The sequence below is a fragment of the Onychostoma macrolepis genome, chromosome 04 (genome assembly GCF_012432095.1).
Source record: "Onychostoma macrolepis isolate SWU-2019 chromosome 04, ASM1243209v1, whole genome shotgun sequence".
Classification (NCBI taxonomy): Eukaryota; Metazoa; Chordata; class Actinopteri; order Cypriniformes; family Cyprinidae; genus Onychostoma; species Onychostoma macrolepis.
Genome location: NC_081158.1, coordinates 27,922,024 through 27,945,844, shown reverse-complemented (window position 1 = coordinate 27,945,844; position 23,821 = coordinate 27,922,024). Strand labels below are relative to the sequence as shown.

The 23,821-nt window shown below is 37.2% G+C and overlaps 1 pseudogene; it reads right to left on the bottom strand.

Annotated features, from left to right (window-relative positions):
* Positions 1-7,143: 7,143 nt before the first annotated feature.
* LOC131538531 (deleted in malignant brain tumors 1 protein-like) overlaps positions 7,144-23,821 on the bottom strand; it is a 48,745-nt pseudogene continuing 32,067 nt past the window's right edge.

Here is a 23,821-nt window from a genome sequence, read left to right as displayed (position 1 = left end):
GAGATTGAAGAATATGAATTGGTGGTTATAGATATATATGCAGAGAAACAAAGTATGAGTATTATAAATTAGTATAATCCTTGTAGTATAAGTAAAGATTTAGAAAAGGTTATTGGGTCAGGAAATCATCAAATAATTTGATGTGGAGATTTTAATGCAAATAGCACTTTATGGGGAAGCAGTAATGATGATCATAATGGGGATGTTGTAGCAATAATAGACAGCAATGGGTTAGTTTGTTTAAATGATGGTAGAAACACAAGAATAGATTTGGTACGTGGTATTGGGTCAGCTGTAGATTTAACATTGGTTTCTGAAGATATAGCTAGTAAATGGGACATTTGGGAAGATAATAATATGGGTAGTGATCACTATATATTTTTATGTAAAGTAGGGATGAGTGTATTAGAACATAATGTGATTTTAGCTCCAAGATGGAGATTTAATAAAGCAAACTGGGAAGCATATGTAAATATCTAAGTGAGGTAGAACTAACAGCAGTAGAACTAATTATGATGGAAGACATATGAATGTAATTGGAAAATAAATAAAGTATTGTATGATGTAAGCAATAATATTATAGGAAAAAAGGGACAATATAAAAAGAGGAAAGCAGTGCCTTGGTGGACAGAACAATGTAGTAATGTGATACATAATAGGAATAAAGCATTCGGAAAAATCAAAAAGACTAATTTATTTGAAGATTTTATTAAATATAAGAAAGCACAAGCTGAAGTTAGAAGAATAGCCTGGGCAGCTAAAAAGAAGTACTGGAGAGATTGGTGTAATACTATTGGAGAAGATATTGACATAAGTGAAGTATGGGGATCAATTGGGAAAATGGGAGGAATTTATATAAATCAAACTCCTTACCAGTTTTAAAAAATGATGAAGGAAGAATAGCTGTGACAGATAATGAAAAAGCTGAAATGCTGGCTAAAGTATTTGTTAAAGTCCATAGCGATGATCAGAGGATATTAAAAAGAGTAGAATCCAGAACAAGAATCAGCACCCAGATGTGATGATGAAAAGAAGTCCTTCTGGAGACACTTTAGACGCAGATTTTACTATGTATGAATTAAAGATGGCTATAGGAGGAGTTAAACATGCATCTCCTGGAAGAGATTATATATGTTGTGCAATGATTCAACATTTATCAGATAGATCATTAAAAATTATTTTAAGTCTTTTCAACAAGATATGGAATGCAGGAAAAATTCCTTCTTCATGGAAGCATGGGGCACCAGTAGGCAAACCTGGAAAGGACAAATCCAATCCAATTAATTATAGGCCGAATGCTTTAACTTCTAATTTATGTCAACTGATGGAAAAAAATGATCATAAATAAATTAAATTATATATTGGAAATAATAGGTCTTATATCGCCATATCAGAGTTGATTTAGGGCTGGTCGGAATACAATGGATGCTGTTTTAAGCCGATATCAGGAAAGATCAGGTAAATAAAGAAATATTGCTATGGGGTTTTATTTGATATTGAGAAAGCCTATGATATGCTTAGGAAAGAGGGACTTTTAATAAAACTTAAATGTATGGGAATTGGAGGAAAGTTATACAACTGGATTATGGATTTCCTTCTTAACAGAACAATACAAGTTATGGTAGGAGACAGTAGAGTATTCTAAGACATACACGATAGATAACGGAACTCCTCAAGGAAGTGTATGCAGCCCAATATTTTTAAATATTATGATTAATGATACTTTTAGTAATTTTAAAGGTGACATTGGAAGGGCATTATTTGCAGATGACAGGGCAATATGGAAAAGAGGACGTAATATTGCATGTGTGTCTCAAAGATTACAAAAAGCAGTAGATAAAGTGGAGGTATGGGCAAATTGGAGCTTCAGATTATCTGTGTCTAAAACTCAAGTTCCCTATCTGTCGATCACTACGAGTTATGTCGAGTTATTACGACATTAGGGGATTCACTTGGGAGCCCCAATCATCTCTGACTTTAAGAGGAAACGCCAATGAATATTGGCAGGTGGATTTTGCATACCTGAGCCACTCCCCGTGCATACGGGTATAAATAGTGCATCCATTCATCAGTTTTTTGCTTCGGAGCCGAGTGGATGCCATGTAGTTGTGTGTCCTCTTGGTTGCGGTCGTTTCCTATCCTCCGTCGACAGCCACAATCGTTGTCTTCAGTGTCTGGGCCAGGGGCGGACTTAGCGATTTGGGGGCCCTAAGCAAATTCCAGGTATGGGGCCCCCATACAATAACTATGTGTCCTTTTATGCATAACCCCTATTTTGCTCACTCGCTCTAGTTTTTAGTTTATTTATCCCTTCACAACCAGTAATTAGTCAACTTGCTGCTGTTCTAAAGCCAAATTAGGCTACCTTATTATTTTTTTTCGGATCACAAAAGGAAGACATTATCAAAAAATAAATAATTAAATTAAAAAAAAAGAAAAATGCGTGCACTTGTCCATTTAATAAATTGTAAAAATGTTCAATCTTTTTACAAAAATAAAACTATCCCATGCAACTCATTCCATATTCTAAGTGTTTATAACCCTTATTTTCCTTATCTTGCTCTAGTTTATAGTTTATTTGTACCGTCACAACCAGTAATTTGTCAACCTGATGCTGTTCTAAAGCCAAATTTGGCTACCTTATTTTTTGAGATTACAAATGAAGACATTATCCAAAAAAAAAAAAAAATAATAATAAAAAAATTGCACTTGTCCATTTAATAAATTGTAAATCTTTCCAATCTTTTTACAAACATAAAATTATCCCAGGCAACTCATTATATATTCCAAGTGTTCTGAAGGCATACTGTAGGCTTTGCCGAGAAAAAAATCGAAAATGAAACCTATTATTAAGGGAAAATCTCCAGTCAATGCATTCGTACATTTATACGAGTACGCGGCCGTTCTAGGAGAAGCACACAAGAGAGTCATTTTGAAACATCAAGATGAATAAAATTGTGACTTGAAACACAATACTTTCTTTACTGAGGTGAATATCTCTGTTCTGAGACAGTCAGACAATCCTCACATCTGGAACGCATTAACGGGGTCAAGGGGTCAACACAACGTGGGTGGTCGCTATGTGGGTGGGCCGTAGTAGATATGGAGTAGCTTATGACAAAAATGATTTATGACCCTTGATTTATGGCTTTTCCCCTCCCCCACACAGCCCACCCACATAGCGACCACCCACGTCGTGTTGACCCCTTGACCCCGTTAATGTGTTCCAGATGTGAGGATTGGAATGCGTGAAATTCCTACGTCATCCGGGGATGAGATATGTTGTTTGTACAAGTGTAAAACCATAAATGAGCTGTCAAGTAATGTTTTGAAGATTTTATGCTGATCTGGTGGGGGTTTGCCCATCTGCGGATCACGTGGCAGCAGTATCCGGTTGCGTTCCGAGGCCTGGTGTATTATGGATTCTCTCTCTCTATGGGAGATGTATGTAAAAGGATGAACAGAATACATTTGAACAGGTCAGTTTTAAGACAAACATATATTCTGTTGGTTTTATAAAATGTAATTAAATAACACTCCTAATAGTGAATTGTAAATAAATTAAAACCCTCTTACATTTTTCCTCAAGAGAAAAAAATATTTCCTCCTCTTGCAAGCATTACCATTCTACGAACGAGAGGTTTACAAAAAGTGTTTAGTTGGAAAAAGGCATCTGTCTCCACCCTCACGCTCTTTCTCTCTCTCTCTCTCTCTATCTCTGGGGTCCTTGAGAAAAAGATATTGAATTTAAGGGTAAAAGCTGAATAAATAAACAATTTTAACAGGTCAGTTTTAAGACAAACATATATTCTGTTGGTTGTATAAAAATAATTTAAATAAAATAGGCAACATGACTAATAATGAGAAGGAATAAAAAAATAAAAAAAATAAATGTTTAGTTTAACAAATAAAATGGTCTTACGTTCTTCATGGTATACCAGTTGGCATCAAATGAACTGATTACACAAATTGTGTTTAGTTTAAACATGAATACTGTATTTCTCTCTGCAGAGTGAGCATGCCTGTCTGTGTGATTGTGTGTGCGTGTTTGTTCGTGTGTGTGTGTGTGAGACGCAGGCCCCCCACCGCTGCGAGTGAGAAAGTTTTCGCAAACATTTGATTTATTTCTATACTTTAATGTTTCCCTAATACGTCGAAAGTCCTTATATTTTAACTTATTTCGCATCAAACGATTGTTTAAAAGTTTCTTATATCTTCAAAATTGAATGGTTTTAAACTAAAAGTAGTAACATTTCAGTGGTTTTATAGTGGAGCGATGGCTCGGTGGTTAGCGTCGGTGCAACGTGATTAGATGTTCGTTTTGATCGCTTATCTAAACCCCGGCTCGTAAGGGATTCAAAACTTTTTAAATTATTTATCTAAAATGACAACTAATCAACCCTTTATGCTGCGAATTTGACGTTGGTTGCTATCCTCTCTCTCTCTCTTCCTCTCTCTCTCTCACACGCACGCGTGCGCATTCAATCGTCCCGAGTCGTAGGCTATTCTCTTCTTTTAAATGAAAATAAATAAATAAACTGTGCGATCATGCACGACATAAAACAATGCAAACATTTACACTAGTTTTAGTTGTCACTAAAAATATAAAAACGTTGTACATTTTACCAGGAGCGGGAAAAAAAAGAGTTTGTCATGTTAGAAAAAGTTATCAAAAGGGGAAAACAATATGTATTTTAATAGGCCACACGATAAGGGTTATTCTGGACATGTCAAATTTTTATGTTTTCCATAGGCAATTTAATTCCATTCATCCATTATATTTAGAACCTTTAATATTTATATTTACATTACATTAATTAATTTTATACCGTATTATCCCCTAAACCTACCCATTGTAGTAAACTTTTATTTTTCATAAGCATCATTTAGTATAATTTAATTTAAAAAGCTAATTTATTTACATTTTTTAATTTAATGTTTAGGGGATGATACGGTATAAAATTAATTAATGTAATGTAAATATAAATATTAAAGGTTCTAAATATAATGTAGAAACTGCTTTGCAACAATTTGTTACTGTACAACTAAATTAATGGAATTGAATTGCCTATGGAAAACATAAAATTTGACATATGTGTCAAATATGTGTCCTGTCGCAAAATACGGCGAAAAGTCCTACACGACGGTAATAGTTTGATTAAGGTGTTTACATGTCTGTACTGCACTTCAATAATGCGACTAAAATAGGAATACTCCATATGTCTTAATTCGATTTGTGTTTACTTCGATTATGACTTTAGCCGGATTAAGGTCATCAAAAATCTCTGTTTACATGGTAGACTCTTAATCGTATTAAAATCAGAGTATTGATGTCCATGTAAACGTACTGAATGATGATGATGTCTTCATTAATGGACAGCGCTGGACGAGTTACACAGAACTGCATTAAATATTCTTCTTTTATGTTCATTAGTTTAAAGGTAACTGTGTATATAAACCAAACAACCAGATGAAATAGAAACAAAGGAATTTTAATGAACTCAGGAAATAAAAAAAAACACACTGTCACAACCATAAAACATCATCATAACATCAACACAAGACCAAAACTAAAGAAACTGTAATATATACTTACAGGGAGTAATGAAGGGAACAGAAGTGTGTGAGATAATCAGGGGCTACCGAAACAGAACAGAACTGACACGTGACAATTAGTAACATAAAGATAGAGCAGAATATTAAATACTTCTGAAGAAATGTTTATAAACTGTGTTGCTAACTGTTCAAAATCCTAAAAATGTTCAGATTTAAATTCAATTAGTAATTTAGTAGTTTGCGCATCACTGATCTGTCATGAACTGAACTCTTGAAGATGGTGTTGAGTCGGCTCATAACTGGCTGAAGCGAAATGGAGACATATGACTCAAATTTCTTATTGGGGACAGTGAAGATAGACTGATACACACCTGAGACCCTCACAGGACAGATGATAAAGCAGGTGTGTTTAGAAGTTTATACCCCTTCTACTCTTGAAGGTAGAAAGAAGTGTGCTTAATGTGCATTTATATTATACATCAAATTAAAGGCCACTTAAGTATATCTAAACTGAGTACTCACTTTATGTTTCTTAACACACATTAAGTGCACTTAAAAATGTGCTTTGTAATATTGTCCAATTAAGTTTTACTTAAACTTACATTTTTTAATCAAAATTTAAATTAAAAAATGTAATGTTTGTCATGCTTTAAAGATGTAGTTATGTTGATGATGTATAGATTAATATACTAAAGCACATGTAAAATAACTGACTTTCATTTCAACAGAATTGTGTTGTCCAAAGTTAAAATTTTTAATGTATTTTAAAAGTTTTTATAATATATACTGTGTGTATTTTTCTTCTAAACTTCATTACAATTAAAAAAAAAAAAAAAAAATTGGATTGTACTAAAAATGTGTTAGCATACTGGTAATTTAAATTTCACACAGATAAAAATTATTTCAAAATTAAGGCCCATTAAAAATCATTAAAACAAAATTAATTTAATTTAAATTCTGTCTCGAGATATCTCAACATATCAGTTGAGTTTTTTTTTCTGTATAAACAATTATTATGAGAACCAAATAAAATACAAGAAATATCACTGCTAGTGTATTTCCGTCATTCTGTAACGCTGTGTATTAATTATAATATATTATAGAAGCAGACAAAGGGTAAAATTATGTGCTGTGAAATTAGCTCTACATGAAAAAAAAAAGAAAAAAAAATAGATTTGTAGCTATAATGCATCTGTAAACAAGGAAATTAACAGTTTCTGTCCAGAAAAATATTAAACAGTGAGAATCTCCCTCATGTGGAGACACAAGGATAAGACTCTTGTCTGCGTCTCTTTACAGTAAGAAGTGTTTTGCTGCCATCTGCTGGATGAATTACTCATTGCAGTATTAAACACGCATCTACAGATACAAATGTATTTGATATAATAGGACTATCAGATTAATATCTCTGGAATAGAAACCAATGTTTATTTGAAAATCTTGTCTGAATAGCTCTCTATTTGTGGTACACAAACAGTCCAATTCATTTTATAACATTATTAAAGTAAAAACAAAGTTAAACCTTAGATTTTAATATATATCACTCAAACTTTGTTTATATTTGTTGAACTGAGGCAGTGGTTGTGATCACTGAGCCAAACGGCCCTCTTCTTTCTTTGACTCCTCCACATCATCATAATCTGTTAATAAATACAATCTTAAATCAGGTCAAATGTTGTTACTGGATGAATATTTTAGAAATTAAAAAAAAAAAAAAAAAAAAAGCCTGGACAATATTAACTAAATTAAAATAAAGATGTTAATATAATGAGAACAAAAGGGCTACAATAACTTACTCAACAGGTTTCTCACGTCTTCACTGACACTCATCACATCATCATACTCCTCCTGAACACCTTCTGATCAAGAATGACATAAAACATCTCATATCAGTTTATAAACACTTTATCTCATTTGAAGGATCCCTTTTCGCTTCAGTGAATTGATTACACAGAACACGTCTTGTTACATGTTTTCTTGTGTGTTTTCTGTTCCTGTGTGTTTCCCTGTCTCAGCCAGCTTTCTCCAGCACATTACAATACTCATGTAAACATGCAAATGGTGATTTAAATAAAAAATTCTGTGCATCTCACCTGTTATACCTTGAGAGCTCGGTCTATTAATGATGACATCATCGTAATTCTCTGGTGCGTCCACTACACATAAAAATATGATTAAATCTTAAGACAAAATTAAATGTAAGCCAAAAAAAAAAAAAACACTAAGACAGTCATTTACATTTTTTTCTGAAACAATCTTGATTTTAAAGGAATATAGTTTTTTTTTTTTAATTGATAAGAAATAAAATACCTTTTCTGATGTCAGAGTTCAGTCCGCTCGTCATGACATCATCATAGCTCTCAGGTGTGTCTTCTACAAATTCACACATTCATCACAGACACACACATTCATTACATTTTAAATGCATATCTTAAGTACACTCTAATATTTTAATTTAAAAGTATATTGTGCTGTTGTAATAAGAGAGAGACACCTGTCTCACGATCTGCTTTCAGTCCATCAGTGATGACATCATCATAGTATCCCGGAGTGATTTCCTTCAGCATCTCTTCTGCATCAACACACAATATGTTTGGATACAAAAGACAAAATATGTTCTTGTTGCAGGTCAGGAGACTACGAATTTATTAAACATTTGGTAATGAATAATCTGATCAGTTAAAAAGGTCACTGCAATTGGTGACATCATCATCATATTTATTTAGGTGAATTCATTAAGAAGATTGTTTGAGTAGATTGTGGAATGAATATGTGCTTCATCTCTCTAACCTGAGAGCAGCTCATCAGCATCTTCATACCCAGAATGCAGTTCTTAGTTAAAGGAGTTAAAGGAGAGCAGAACAGACAGAAACATGTTCATCATTACAAACAGACTGAATCCTCATTTCCTCTGAATCATGAAGAAGATAAGACAAATATTAATTATCCACATTTTAAAAGCATTATGGGCAGAAATTCCTTTTTGCTGGGCCTATTAGCAAACACACAAATCTATCCTCACATGAACCCATTCCTTACTGCCTTCTAGAAATACACACACACACACACACACACACACACACACACACTCTCTCTCTCTCTCACACACACACACACACTCTCTCTCTCTCTCACACACACACACACACACACACATAAACATGCACCTGCAGCTCTGTGGTTTTCTGTCAGGAATTCTGTGGTTTGAAGCAGGAGGTTTAACAGGACTAATAATAGATGAACATCAACTGTCTGACAGACTCTTATTAATGGTATTAAATGAGATTGATGGCTCATGTCTCACCCCTCTGAGTGAAGTGATTGTGTCTGTGCTGAATCTCATCATAAACGGCCTCAGTCGCCGTCCTGTGTCTCCTCTTAGAGAGAGCTGTGAGTGTAGACAGACAAACCTGCTGTCAGTTCACAACACATGACTGATCACACACTGAATAAGACACAATATGACAGTCTCTGGATCTCTCCTACCTCTCCTCATCACTCTGTTCTGCTGAATCAGTATAAGCAGTGGCACTAAGAGCAGTAAGAGCACAACTCCCAGTACAATCACAAGCTCTGGGGGGACGGAGAGAGACGCTGCTGGAGGAGTTTGTGGAGGAGAGACTGATGTTGAGCGCACTGGAGGAGAAACTGGAGGAGAAGCTGATGCTGTTGTGGCAGGAGTAGTGGACACTGACAAATCTGATAAACCTGGCAAAACAGACAAATGCATTCAAAATCATGACTGATTTAAAACCCCCAAAAGTTCTAAAAATGAATAATATTCCTCAGTGTTTGCTGTGACCTGCACAGGTGAGTCCAGCGTGCTCTTTGTGGGAGCAGTCAGTGTGGTTTTTCAGGGAGAGAGGACAGTCCCACAGGTGAAGCTCATTCCCTCTGCACTCGACTCTGTTCAGCCACACAACACCTTCACCAGCACCAAAGACTGAATTCCCATCAGCCCTCAGTGCTGCTCCACAACCCAGCTGCCTGCAGACCACCTGAGCATCGCTGATGTCCCACTGATCATCACAGACTGAGCCCCACACAGCGTTATGATACACCTCCAGCCTCCCAGAGCACCGGCCGTCCCCTCCACTCAGTCTGAGAGGAACATGATCTGAAACACACATCAACCAGCACTGAACAACTTCAGCACAACATTTACAACAAAACAAACTCAGATATTGAAGCTAGAAGCTTTTAAAACTTTTTGTTTTCCTTCAAAATTATTTTGATGAAAATACTAAAAATGCAGATAATATTATAGCAGATAATATTAATAAATTAACAGAAAATATAGGCTTACCAAACATTCAATAAATGTGTTGTGAATAAACTTACAAGTGCACTGTCTTTGGTGAGGAGATGGTGAGGTAAAACATGTCAGACGACTCTGAAGAGAGTCAGGAGTTTCCTCCTCTGAAATTAAAACATGATAAAATGAAGAAAAGTGCATTAGGACGAGGCATCTGACATCTCTCTGTGAAAACAAATTATCAGTGTGAAAACTGCTAAACATTTTAGCCTCACAAATCATTTTACTCTTTAGTCGGCTCACTTTAGTTTTCAGAAACAGTTAACTTACCACATTAGACATAAAATGTATGTACAGAAACATGATTATTGAGGACATATTAAATTATTTAAATATCATCCAACCTGAGCAGGTGATTTTGGCCACTTCCTCCTTGCCACAGTCATTCTGTCCCCAGGGTAAAGATGGACACTGCCACAGATTTAAATCATGTGGTCGACATGTTACTTCATCCAGCCAGTTATGAGCTGATTCCACTCTTGATACTGAATCAGACAAGACACCAGATCTTCCACAGTTCAGCTCTTGACAGATCAGACTCACTGTGTCTCTGTCCATCTGGTTCCAGCACACATTACCCCAGGATCCATTGTAGAAAACCTCCACATTCCCTTCACAGCCCTCAGTTAACCTGATCTCTTTAAACTCTAGATAGAAAAGGATGTACATTAAGACAACTGAATTTTTAGGTTGTGCTAAAGATAAAATATTAAAAATAACGGTTTAATAAAAGGCTTATGCATGCTGCAAGCATTGATTGCATCTAAAAACATAAGCATGACGTTATAAAAAAATAATGTATATAATATGTTATTAAAATACTTAATACCTCAGAGAACATTTGTATTAATACTATAATATGATTGCAACCGTATAATTGTTTTGTATTTTGTAGTTGTTACGTCAGAAACGAGGATACAATATGCAAGTAAAACTCTTTATTTAGAGTCAAAATTGATGATGATGATGATGATGATAGATCCGGGTGATGCAGGCGGTGGCACAGGGACTTTGATGGCCAGACGCAGAGTGATGGATGAAGTGCAGCGTGCTCTGATGATGAATGACGTGATCCAGACATGAAAACGTATCCAACAAGACGTGAAACCGGAACACAGGAACTCAAGACGGGACACGAGGCACGGAAACAGGATCAGACAACCTAGAGACTTCATGCAACGATCTGACAAAGGAGATGAGAAGGTGGTAAGTATTTATAGGAGGTGAGATGAGTGGCAGCTGGTGATGAAGAGTGATTGCAGTTGGATACTGATCAACAGTAACGATCCAGACACACCCACTCCCACACTCACACACATGTAAACAACAAAGCACGAGACTAGAGAGAGACATTGGATCTATGAACCGTGACAGTAGTGGACTTTTTCTATATTTCTTGAGGAAGATGGTATACATTTAAAATTATAGAGTTATTTACATGCAAAAAAAATTGTCCATGTATTTATTTATTTGGTAAGTATGAACTGTACAGTTTAACAGTCATTATTGCACACAAACCCCTTCAGACCCCTATCCTATGATTACAAGGTATATTTAAAAAAAACAAAAAAAACAACAACTGTAACTTTGTTAAACATTTATGCTAATGTACTGTTTACCTGAGCACACGACTCCTACATCCTCCTTGTGCTGACAGTCATGTTTTCCCCAGCCTGGAGAAGAGCAGCTCCACAGGGACGTCTCATTCCCCTCACACTCCACCTCATCCAGCCATATGGGTCCAGAACCAGGACCAAACCAGGCTGGTACCTGCTGGTTACTGAGGGCCACTCCACACTGCAGCTGTCTGCACACCACATAAGCATCTTTAATATCCCAGGAGTCATCACACACTGTCCCCCATGAGCCGCTGTGAAAAACCTCCAGCCTCCCTGCACAGTCTCCCCCAGAACCCACCAGCCTGACGGACCCGCGACCTGATATTCAGAGAAAGAAAAACACATTATTGATCACAAACAACTGAAGAATCTGTCCAGATGTTGTTCTTCTCACCAAGGCAGGTGATTGACAGCTGTTGTGTGGAGCTGCAGTTGAGAGTTTGTGGAGAGCTGCAGTTCCCCAGATGAGCTTCACTCCCAGAGCACTGGAAGCCCGTCACACACTCATGACTGTGTTCAGGACTGGATGAAGAGGAGCCGTAGAAGTTCAGCACAGAGCCACAGCCCAGCTGTCTGCAGACCACAGAGGATTCAGTGAGACTCCAGGAGTCCAGCAGAACTCTCCTCCAGACCTGATGGATGAAAACTTCCAGCTCCCCCTCACACTGTCTCTCTCCAGACAACCGCACCAGACCGTCATGAAGAGCCAGAGAGGAATCTGAGAAGAGTATTTATTTATAATTCAGTATATATCTAAAATATATATTTAGAAGTAGCTTTAGTCTGAAGCCCATGACTTCATCACTGCATGAGTGTGCTCACCAGAGCATATGATACCAACATCTCGTCTATGAGAACGTTCAGCTCGACTCCATGAAGAGATGGAACATTCTGAGAGTTTTGTTTCATTCCCGTCACAATCAAACACATCAGCCCAGATTTCACCGCTTCCCTCTCCAAACCAGTCTGATCCCACAACAGACACAGCAATCCCACAATTCAGCTGTCTACAGAGGATACTGGCAGCTCTCATATCCTAGCATGCATCACACACTGTGCCCCATTTACTGAGATACTGACGCTTAACTCGACTAGAACAGACGTCAGGGCCGTTTACCAACCTGAGATCAGTGTAACCTGGACAAAGAACAGAGAGTTTAGTTAAAGAAATAAAAAAAATTATAAATTGAAAATTACGGGTCCATTACCAGAACATAACAGTCCAACATCATTCTCATGGGTACAGTTGTGTTTGAGAGAAGATGAAGATGGACAAAAAGATGTATAAGATTAATTTCCTCTGCACTGAATCTCTTGTGTCACATCTGAACGTCTCCTTTGCCAAAAGCAGCTGCTCCCAGCACCTGTACAGGAGCCCCACAGTCCAGCTCTCTACACACAACCTCTGCATCCTGCTGGTCAAAGACAGCGTCACACACTGACATCCACGTCTGACCATGAGGCACCTCTGCTCTACCAGAACAGCGAGATCCACCAACCAGCCTGACTCCTTGAATAAAAATGGCACAATTTTAATGATATTTGCACAGCTTCAGCTTCACAGCTTCATATTTGCACAGCTTCACTTTATAAAACTAAACAGTTTAGTAGTTTGTTTGTGACCAGTTGCATTTTGTCAATTGTCAGCAGTCAGCAGTGCATAAAAGAGTTCTGTGCATTTTGTACGAGTGTGCTCATAAGAGTAAATGCATTTTTCATTTAATTCACGAGTTCGCACTTACATATAATTAGCTGCAGTATAGTAATGCGTAATTGGCATGTTGTCCGGGGAAGGGCCTTGAGCTCAGGAATGGCCCGAACCCAGAGTACCCCAAAACACAGTAAGAACAGCAGCAGTCTATTGTATTTGGGCTAAACTGCGTATCATTTATCACTGCTACATTAAGACTACTTCTTTCTAATTATATGAATTTTTCTCACTCAGATACAAACAACAAAACTTTATGTACCCAAAGGACAATTTGCTTATATTTACAAACTCTTTTGAAAACACAGTAAAAGTACTTATCAAAACTAGTTTTTTTTTTTCAACTGCTAAGAAGTATCTAAATACTGAAGCCACATTTTCAGAACTCTTCACAAATTCAGCGAAACAGAAGTGTAACAGAGTGGACAAAACTGTAAATAATTTTTCATTGCTTTCACACAAAATGCATTCATTGACCACATTTTTCAAAACCCGTGAACACTTTTGTTATGAGTGACAATGTATGTTTTCTGAATGAGAACTGTTGCCAGTGTTATGGTGGAACGAGCTTATTTTGAGACATATATGAAGTGTTTTGTTGGTCTGATTGAGTTTTAGAGGTGAGATTAATGCTGCATTCACGTGCTATCGGAATTATCGTAAATATGAGCTTCCTAGTCGGAAATTGGACATGAATGGCCTTAGAGAGGCCTTATATGGCCAATTTCCGACTAGGAAACTCTTATTTACAATAATTCTGATAGCACGTGAATGCAGCATAACTGTTTGGCCATGTTGGTAATGCAGACTGCATGAAGAGTTTTGAAAATGTGGCTTCAGTATTACAGTTTTTCTTGATTGCTAACACACTTCTCATGAAACAATCAACCATTTTCTCACAACTAAAAACACAATTTCAAAACTACACACCAATTTGTACAAACTTCAGACTTCCAGGTCAAAATCAAATATTTTAATCAAAAACATATTCTCTATTATCAGAATCTAATCTTTGGCCTCAGATGACACACAAACCTGTTAAATACACAGACTACTTCACTGCCTAGAGAACACTAGTGAGATAAGTTTAAAACACTGTTACAAAAAACTCAGTTTGGGAAAAGGAATGCTTTTGCAAGTCAATATCTGTTACAGTTTACAACATAAATAAAAGGCACAGAAAAATTCAACAATAAGCTTTAAAAAAAAGTTTATTTTCATTACACTACTGTGAAGAGATCAGATGAAAAACACTAGAAAAGATTCAAATAGTTCAAATAACAAATAATTGAATATGAACAAAAAATATGGCATACTTTCAATTACTGTACAGTAAAAAATTTAATTAATAAATACAGCAACCTCTGCCATACTATGACAGTTATTTTTATTTTATTTTTTTGAAAAAAACTCTCTAGCTCTCCTAGACAGTCGTTTGCCATAGGGTACAGAATTATGTCACCCCTAGGTAAATAGAGTAAATGTCACCCCTGAATTCAACAGTTACGAGTTTGAGGATGAACAACATGTGCTACAGTATTTACTCTACATAGAACAGTGAAAGTTCTCTCATCTAAAGTACTGCTACTGTGTACTGTAATTATATTTCGTGTGTAAGTAGTATAGAAACCCTGTAGATGAGCCTGTTGGCCAACTTCCCTCGTGGCCATTCCATGCACAAGAACATGGTCAAGTGCTTTGTATTTCATCAAGAACAAATGTCCTTTGACCCCGTCCCCTTCATTTTTCTTTTCCCTTCCTCTTCCTCACCTCTTTCTATTTGTATTTGTATTGTTTTGAAAACTGAATGAATGGTTTGGAAAATTGGGCCAAATTAATCAATTATAGTGTGTTAGTAATCCTGAAAAACTGTAAACAATGCTTGTCAGCAACTGGGAAAAATTTTAAGTTCAAAACCTAACATAAAAACTGTAGTCTTTCAATTTCATTACCATCTATTCCAAAGGGGACAACTTCTGAGTAATTTTTTACTGTAATTTAAACATTGACCATGTAACATACTGCAGTGAATTCTAAACAGTAAAGAGTGTCATTCTTGTCTTGTAAATACATTTTACAAAATAAAACATTTTGGTCTGTTTTATGTTTTTAAGTCATTGTTTTATGAGTGACACGTTGTGTTTGTTGGGTGACAAACTTTGCTAGTGTTATGGATGAATGGCTTGATTTGAGTGCATTTTGAGTGTGAAATTAACTGCTGTGCCAAGTTGAAAGTTGAACTGTGTGAAGAGTTGTATTGAGAAATGGGTCCTAGTAGTTGTAAAATAAATATATAATAATAAATACACAATAAATACAGATTAAAAAAAACGTAAAATGCATTTTAAGAAATTCTCCTCCTTTGAATGTATATGAATGATGTTTCATTCACAAAAGGGATTGTCTAGGACAAAAAAAAAAAAAAGCTTTTTGTACATTCCATCTCCGAGTTTTTTTATTCATCCTGGAATTATGTGTTAGAAAATTAGGGATTATGAAATAAATCTAGATGAGCTCACCTGAGCAAGTGACTCCAGCATCTTCAGTATGATTAGCTATTACTCCCCATCCAAAGAATCTACAGTTTGTCAATGTAGATTCTGATCCAGTGCACATTAAACCAGAAATCCATATGTCTCCTGTTCCTTCTCCAAAGTGAGCACTCTTTGGTGCACTTAAGGCCTCTCCACCGTCCAGCTCTCTACACACTACTGCAGCGTCAGCCAAATCCCAGCCAGCATCACTCACTGTTCCCCACTGACCATCATGAAGAACCTCCACTCTACCAATGATCTGAATTAATCAAGTATAATCAAGGTGAATCTCGCCATTTATATATCCTTTTTAATCCTCTATTATGTTCTAAAGGCCTCTGTGTTAAAAGTGCCTATGTGGCTAAAAGTTATAAACAGGAAACATCTGGAAAAATATAGGGGAGCTTTTTCCTTTACCATAACAAGTCTAGGAAGTCTCAGCTCCCAAGGAAGAGATAGGTTTGCAAACGCAAGCGAAATGTAGAAGGGTATGCATGAGAGGGGCTTCTAATGTATAGGAAACCTGCCTTAAAAAACTGGTGTATATATACCAAAGTCCAGAGACAATCGGGAGACTCTTCTGCAGAAGGGATCTCGGCTTTGTTCTCGCTATATAGATAATAAAGTCTTTTCTTCTGGCATCAAACTTCAAGACTGTGCGTAATTCTTCAGAGAAAGACGGGAGACACTACAATTGGCGTCACAAACAGGATCGGAACAGAGCAGCAGAGTGGACGACTGCTTGGAGCAGAATTTTGACGAACAGCACAAAAAAGTGGCCACAGGTAAGCATTTTTGCTTATATAATTTTGTGATGTTTGCCAGTCTGCTCTGAGTGGTAAGACACTTAAATTTTGCTCTTCCAAAATTCTAAATTTAAAGAAAAGAACAAAAGGGAGTTTTATTCCAGAAGAAATAACTGCATGCATTTATCTAGTTTATTGTTTATGGCCTTGATAAGTAGCCTAAATTGAAACTGGATGGTGTAGGCAGACATACATTGCTAGCAATGGTCTGTGTTTATTAAATCTAGGCCTATGTGAGGGAGTGAGCGCGCGTGACCTACGGATACCGCTCTGATTGAGGTCAGAGGTCAGCTTAGGTAGGCATAAAAATTCCTGGTAGGATCTTGTTTTTTTACTGAGAAAGGGAGAATAAAGAGGGATTGCAGTGAGAAAACCAGTATTCTGGAGCAGGTGAATACTCGAGAGAAAAAAGCTTTGTCTTGTTGTTTTGTTTTGAAGAATGTTTGAAACTGTGTCTGTGTTCGAATGCGTGTGGGTGTGAAAGACTGAGAGTGAATGAGAAAACGAATAAATTCCGATTGGGTTTGGGGAGAGAAGTGTGCCTTTTTCCCAAGTGGAGAAGGGCCGCAGCTCTTGACACACCCAAAAGGAATGAACGATTGATAAGCCCTATGAAATAAAGGGATAATTTGTGCAAGGAAGTCCTTATAAATAAAAGGATGCTGTATGAATGAATGAATGAGCCCTTAAATAAATAAATAAAGAGTAAATAAAGATAAAGGGACTTAGTGGTATGAATGTTTCTAGGAATAGGGTCAATAAAGATTGAATCCAGATGTGTTCTAAAATCTTATGTTGGGTGTCTGTGTGAGAAAAGATCAGGAGGGAGAGAAAACTTTCTGAGAGCAGTGCTGTGGAGGAGGAGTGATTAAGATAGGAAGTTGAATAAAGAACATTAAAAATAATAAGTGCGCACTAGATAAAACAGAAGAGGCAATAGTTAATAGAAAAATAAATCAATAATAATTATTAAAGATTTTATGAATACTGTGTGATCATAAAATAAAGTTGAAAAAAATATAAAGAAAGAGTACATGCATCAGATAGAAAAAAACTAAGATAAGAGGCAAGATACTAAAATTAATTGAAAAATAGTGATAACATTTATATAAAATAAATAGAATAAAAAATAGGACAGAAGGATCGGAGGAGAAAATATGGCAGCCACTCCGGTAGAGATATTAGGATTGAAATATCCTCTGTGCAAAGACATGATAAATAAAATCTCGGGGACGTTTGATGTAGCGTTGTGGGAGGAAATGGAAACTCTGATAAAGAAGTACAAAACTAAATGTATCAATAAGAAGCGTGAAAAAAAGAGAGGGAAAAAGAGAAAAAGAAAAAGAGGTGTTAGCTATGTTTAAAAAAGAAGGAGAGAACACGTTAAAAAGTATAAAACAGGCCAGGAAAATTTTGAAGGAGGCAGACAGAGAAACATGCAAAAAAGAGATGCTATTTTCTCAACCTCCTCCTTATCCGTCAGGAGAAAAAATATTACCGATTCTCAAGGGAAAAGTTGATGTGATGGGGGAGATAGAGGTCGAAGGTCAAGTTGAATTTGAACCAGATGTAAAAGCAGGAAGTAGAGAACAGAAAAAGGAGAGTGAAAAATATCTGACTACGGATTGTTACAAGCAAGCCCGAATAGCCTTAGAAACGATGAAATCAGACCAGGAAGATAAAACGAGATATGAGGAAGTGTTAGAAAGATTAAGGAGAAAAGATCGTGAAATTAAAGCACAAGTAGAAATGATTGAACAAGAAATGGGTCAAAAAATTAGAGAATCAGGCAAGAAAATTCAAAAGGAAAATGAGTTGGAGAGACAGAGAAGTAAGCTGTTCGACAGCAATGAGGAAATTAATGTTGAAGGAGAAATATTTGATACAAGAAAATGGCAACAGGGAAGAGAAAAAGGAGCACTTAAGACCACTGGCTGCACAGCTTCCGATTTTAATTATAGGTGCACAGGGACAATATGTCCCGTGGGCCTCTCAGGACCTCGAAGGACTGATTGCTCGCCTTCCCGATATAAATGCGGGTGCTGGGAAATGGATCAGGGTGTTTGAGGAGGAAACGACTGGTAAACTTTTGGCGGTGGGGGACATTAAAGCATTGCTGGCCAAAATTATAGGAGGAGCAAAGATGGATGAAATTTTGCAAGCAGCCACTCTAGACAGAGCGGTGAACTCTCACAATATGGATGGGATTGTTTTTGATGCATTTCGTCCAGCAGTGTGGCAAGCATTGAGACTTGAGTATCCGATCAGACTGGATCCTAAGTCATTAAAGGGGTCATAATGGTACATGCACTTTTACAAGTTGATTGTACTGAAATGTGTGTTAGCAGTGCCTGTACACAACCATCATAAAATGATAAAAATCCATCCAGTGTTTTTTTTTTAATCTCCTTATTTGTTTTACCCTGTCTCAAATCAAGCCGTTCGACCGTGTGACGCCACACGGTCGGACGCCCCTCCCACGATGGTTGATTGACAGCAGTGTTTCAACACAGACCCGCCCTTGCTCGTGAGCGAGCTGTCAATCATAGTCCGCGCGTCATTGTTGATATACGCTGGAGCTGTCTATGAGCAGAATGGCGTCTAAGCGATTGTGGTGTTCTGTTCTCGGGTGCAATAATGAACACAGCAGTCATTTTGATGTTCCTAAGTCCGAACCGCTGAAGACACAGTGGCTGAGTTTTACTTTTGAAGGGAATATTCCCCACGAGCAACGTCAATGTTTTCATGTTTGCGCGAATCATTTTCACCAGACTGCTTTATAAATGAAGGTCAGTATAAAGCTGGTTTTGCTAAGAAGCTGCTCCTGAAAAAAGAATCGGTACCAACTATTCGTGTTCCTGCTGAACCTCCAGAAGAAGTGAGTGTAACGTTTAATTAACCTTTATATTAATCTTTATATTAATCTTTGCAAATCGCTAGCACGCTTCACGATGTATGTGGCTAATGTTTACATTCAGGGTACATGCATGTTTTCTATTCTGACGTTCTCAATATAATTAATAATCCCACGTTTATAATGAACAAAACGTTATGGTTATTGTGTTATTACAAACTGTGTACGCAGGTATTAAAGTTAACATGATAACACTACACTAAGCTTACTTTTGTAGATGGTTTATAACGGTGTCTGTTAAGAAGTAATGTAAAAAATTTAAATAAATAAAAAACAGTTATAACTGCATGAAAATTAATGGTTTCCGCCCTGAGAGTTGTACCTAACACTGCATAGATAACGTTACGCATCACTGACAAGCCTACATTTACCGAATTTATTTTTCATGACCATTAGCTGTAACATCAATCTGTCAATGAACTAACGTATCAGTAAACACATAGCGTTCGTATCTCACTACTCTACCTGAGAGTACACACAAAAATAGATAAAAGTGACATTCGTTAACCAACCATTCAGAAACGTCCGTTCGAGCCTTAATTGTCGAACTTCTTGGGCCGTCATCCTGTTCCGGGTCCGACTCCGGTTCGAATTGATACGGTTGCACAGTATCCTCAGAGACTCCCGCTGCCATTCTTCAAAATATACCCTCAACTGTTGTCAAGGCAACACTCCACGTGTGTTGTGTCAAAAACGCCCCACAGAACAGAGGCGGGCGAGCAAAGCTCACTAGCATTTAAAACACACGCACTAAAACGGTGTGCTGAAAACAGAGCTGTTTTGAGCAGGTAAAATGAGTGTTTTCTTACAATACTAATGAGAATTTTTAATTAAAGTATATTACAAACTTTCAATTTAGACCCTAAAGAATCATATTAGCTTGTACAAAAATGGCATTATATGACCCCTTTAAAGGGACGAGAATTGGGTGATACAGAAAATCCAACCACATATGTCCAGAGACAGTTGAAAAACTGGAAACAAGAGACTGAAATAAATCCTGAGGGAGACCCGTTAATGGCCACACTATTCAGACATGCTGTGATTGAAGCTATGCCTCCAGCCGTAAAAAGCAGGCTAGAAGATGTTGTAGGCTTGAACTCAAAAACTCAAAGAATTATATGATCATGTGACACATGCAGTGGAGCAACACAGAAAGAATGAAGTAAAGCTCAAGACCCAAGAGAAAGAGCTACAACGCAAGCTAACTCAACTACAGCTTGAAGAGCTGACAAAGAAAAATAAAATAAAAATTCAAGCTCCGATGGTGAAAGAGGGAGAGGAACAAATGACAGTTATGTCTCCTGTAAGTGCTCCGCAACCAACTGTTCAGGCAAACCCATCTGCAGCAGGCCCACCAAACACACACCAGCTTCCTGTACCCATAATTAATGTTTACCCCCAACAGCCAGCTCCAATGGGATGGAGAAAAAGACCAACACAGAGAGGCCAGAGAGGAAGGGGCAGACCTAATACTGGGCCTCCGGATTTGTGCTGGGTGTGCAACCAGCCCGGACATATCAGATATAATTGTCCCACCTTGTCATACCAACAGTACCCTCGAGGGGGCAGAGAAGAAGGCTGGCAGCAGTCCAATCGAGGTACAGGAGAAGGCCCTGTTAATCCGTGGAGGGGACCAAATCAGGGATACTAGGGGTGCCCAGAGAATCCTACAGGGGAGAACCAGTTACCAATGTTAACAACTAAAGCAGATCAAGAGCCTATTATGCAAATTAAAATAGAAGGTAAAAACACACCTATGATGCTAGACACAGGAGCAATTTTTACTTGTTTAAATTCAAAATATGCTTCACATCTCCCCTTGTCTGGAAAATTCACAAAGTAGGACAGTAGGATTCTCGGGACAAATGCAATTAATTCCGATGACAGCTCCAGTGTGTCTACAAACAAAAAATCAAAGTATCACAATGCCCATTCTTGTATCAAATCAAACTCCTATCAACTTGTTAGGAAGAGATGCATTATGCAAATTGGGGTTACAAATTTGGTGTTCTTCAGAAGGAATATTTATCGATGCAATAGGAACAGAAACACAAATGGGGGTTGCAGAGCCAAAAGCAAATGTCTATTGGATAGGACAGATAGAACAAGATGTGAGACAGACAGTAAACAAATGGGGAAAGTTTATTGAAGCACAGATTCCTGAAGCACGATTAACAAAATCAGAATTTCATTGTACAATGATCTATGATCCAGATAGAGATGAAAAAATAGAACAAAAATGGCAAGAAGAAACAAAAGGTCAAAAAGTTGAAACAGTCTCGGAGTATATCATAGTAGGTAAACAAGGGGCAGCTTTAAATATTCCAAACAGTGAATTTGTGGAAAAATGGTTCAATGTAACTGATTTGCAATATATGTAAGAAAAAACTGGGAAACAAAAGATTTAGGACCAATGATGAGAGAAGCAGGAAAAAGCAAATGGAAATCAACAGAACATCCGTTGATTTTTCATTCAGCTGACAAAAATTACATCAAAATTTTGTGTGCAACCAGTTTGCTAGGTATTCCACAGGAAGTAGAAATCAGTCAAAAGAATTTGACACAAATGACCACAACATCTGAATTACTAAACAATACTGAAACTGAATTGTTTAGAGAAATGGAGAGACAGGTACCAACTGAATTGTGGTCACAACATGATACTGATGTAGGATTAATAAAATCAGCTAATCCAGTAAGAGTTCAACTCAAACCAGACGCACGTCTGCCCAGAAAAGCACAATATCCTTTAAAACCAGAAGCTGAGGCAGGCATAAAAGACAATATTGAAGGTTTAGTGAAGGCAGGAGTATTAATAGAAATGTCTAGTTACTGTAATACTCCAATTATGCCTATACTAAAAGCAGACAAAAACCGATGGCGTCTTGTTCATGATTTACGAGCAATCAATGAAATAGTTGAAGATTTGCCAGCTGATGTGCAAAACCCACACACGTTACTAACGAACGTCCCTCCTAATGCCAAATACTTTACCGTAATTGATCTCTGCTCTGCCTACTTTAGCGTGCCATTAGCAGAGGAGAGTAGATACCTGTTTGCATTTACATATGCAGGTAAAAAATATAGCTATACAAGAATTCCTCAGGGATACAAACATTCAGCTCATTTATTCAATCAAGTGCTAAAGGCCGATTTAGAAGATCTTGTAATAGACGGAACGCTAATACAGTACATGAATGATTTACTCGTTTCTGCATCTACGTTAGAACAATGTCACAGAGATTCAATTAAAGTTTTAACAAAATTGGCTCAAGGAGGACACAAAGTGTCCAAAAATAAAATACAGTATTGTCAACCTCAAGTTGAATACTTAGGAAGATTGATTGCATTTGGCACTCGAGCTATAGCTCCGACTCAATTAGAAGGCATAAGTAAAACGCCAATGCCTCAAACAGTAGGACAAATGATGACTTTTCTAGGAATGACTGACTTTAGTTCAGACTGGATAGAAGACTATGCAGTAAAAACAGGACCATTGAGAGAAATGATGAGACAGGCAGGAATTCAGCATCTAAGCAATCCATTAATATGGAACACAGATGCACTACTGGCATTTGAAACGATGAAAAAAGAATTACAACAGGCACCTGCCCTAGGAACAGCCAATTATAATAAAATGTTTCATCTGTATGTGACCAATAGAGCTGATGGTTATGCATCAGCTGTACTGATGCAAGAGACTTGCAGTGGGAGGAAAAAGCAGCCAATAGCTTATTACAGCACAAAGCTGGATAATGTAGCTCAAGGATATCCTCCATGCTACCAACAGGGCCTAGCGGCAGTATATTATGCTTATGAAAAAGCATCCACAATAACTATGGGGTACCCAGTAACCATTTATACTCATCACAAAACTGTGGAATTATTAGAGCAGGGAAAATTTGTTCTAACGCAGGCTCGAATTTTGGCCTACTCCTCATTACTTAGGTATCCAGACGTAACTATTAAGCGATGTCATACAGTCAATCCAGCAGACTTGATCCCTTTGTCTTTTGAAGGAAAACCTCATGATTGTGTGCAGGGCTCGCAAAATCGCTAGCCCGACGTCCCGGGGCTATTGTGTTTTCCAGTCGGGCTACCAAAATGTATCACTGCCCTGCCCGACGGTAGATACAGATCCCGCGGGTCCTTAAAAACTCTGAAAGTGAGTTGTATCAAAATTAAGGCCATAAAAAGTTTTAAATATGTTTAATGGTGTAAGAAATGTCTTAATTATAATTTCAAGAGGTCTTACAGTTGGGGACTGAAAGACAAGAGTCGCGATACAGCAGGATTAAACTTCAAAAGGCAATGATGTCATTGAATAAATATGAGCGCTGCACGTTTAAAGTCAAAACGCTGCCCG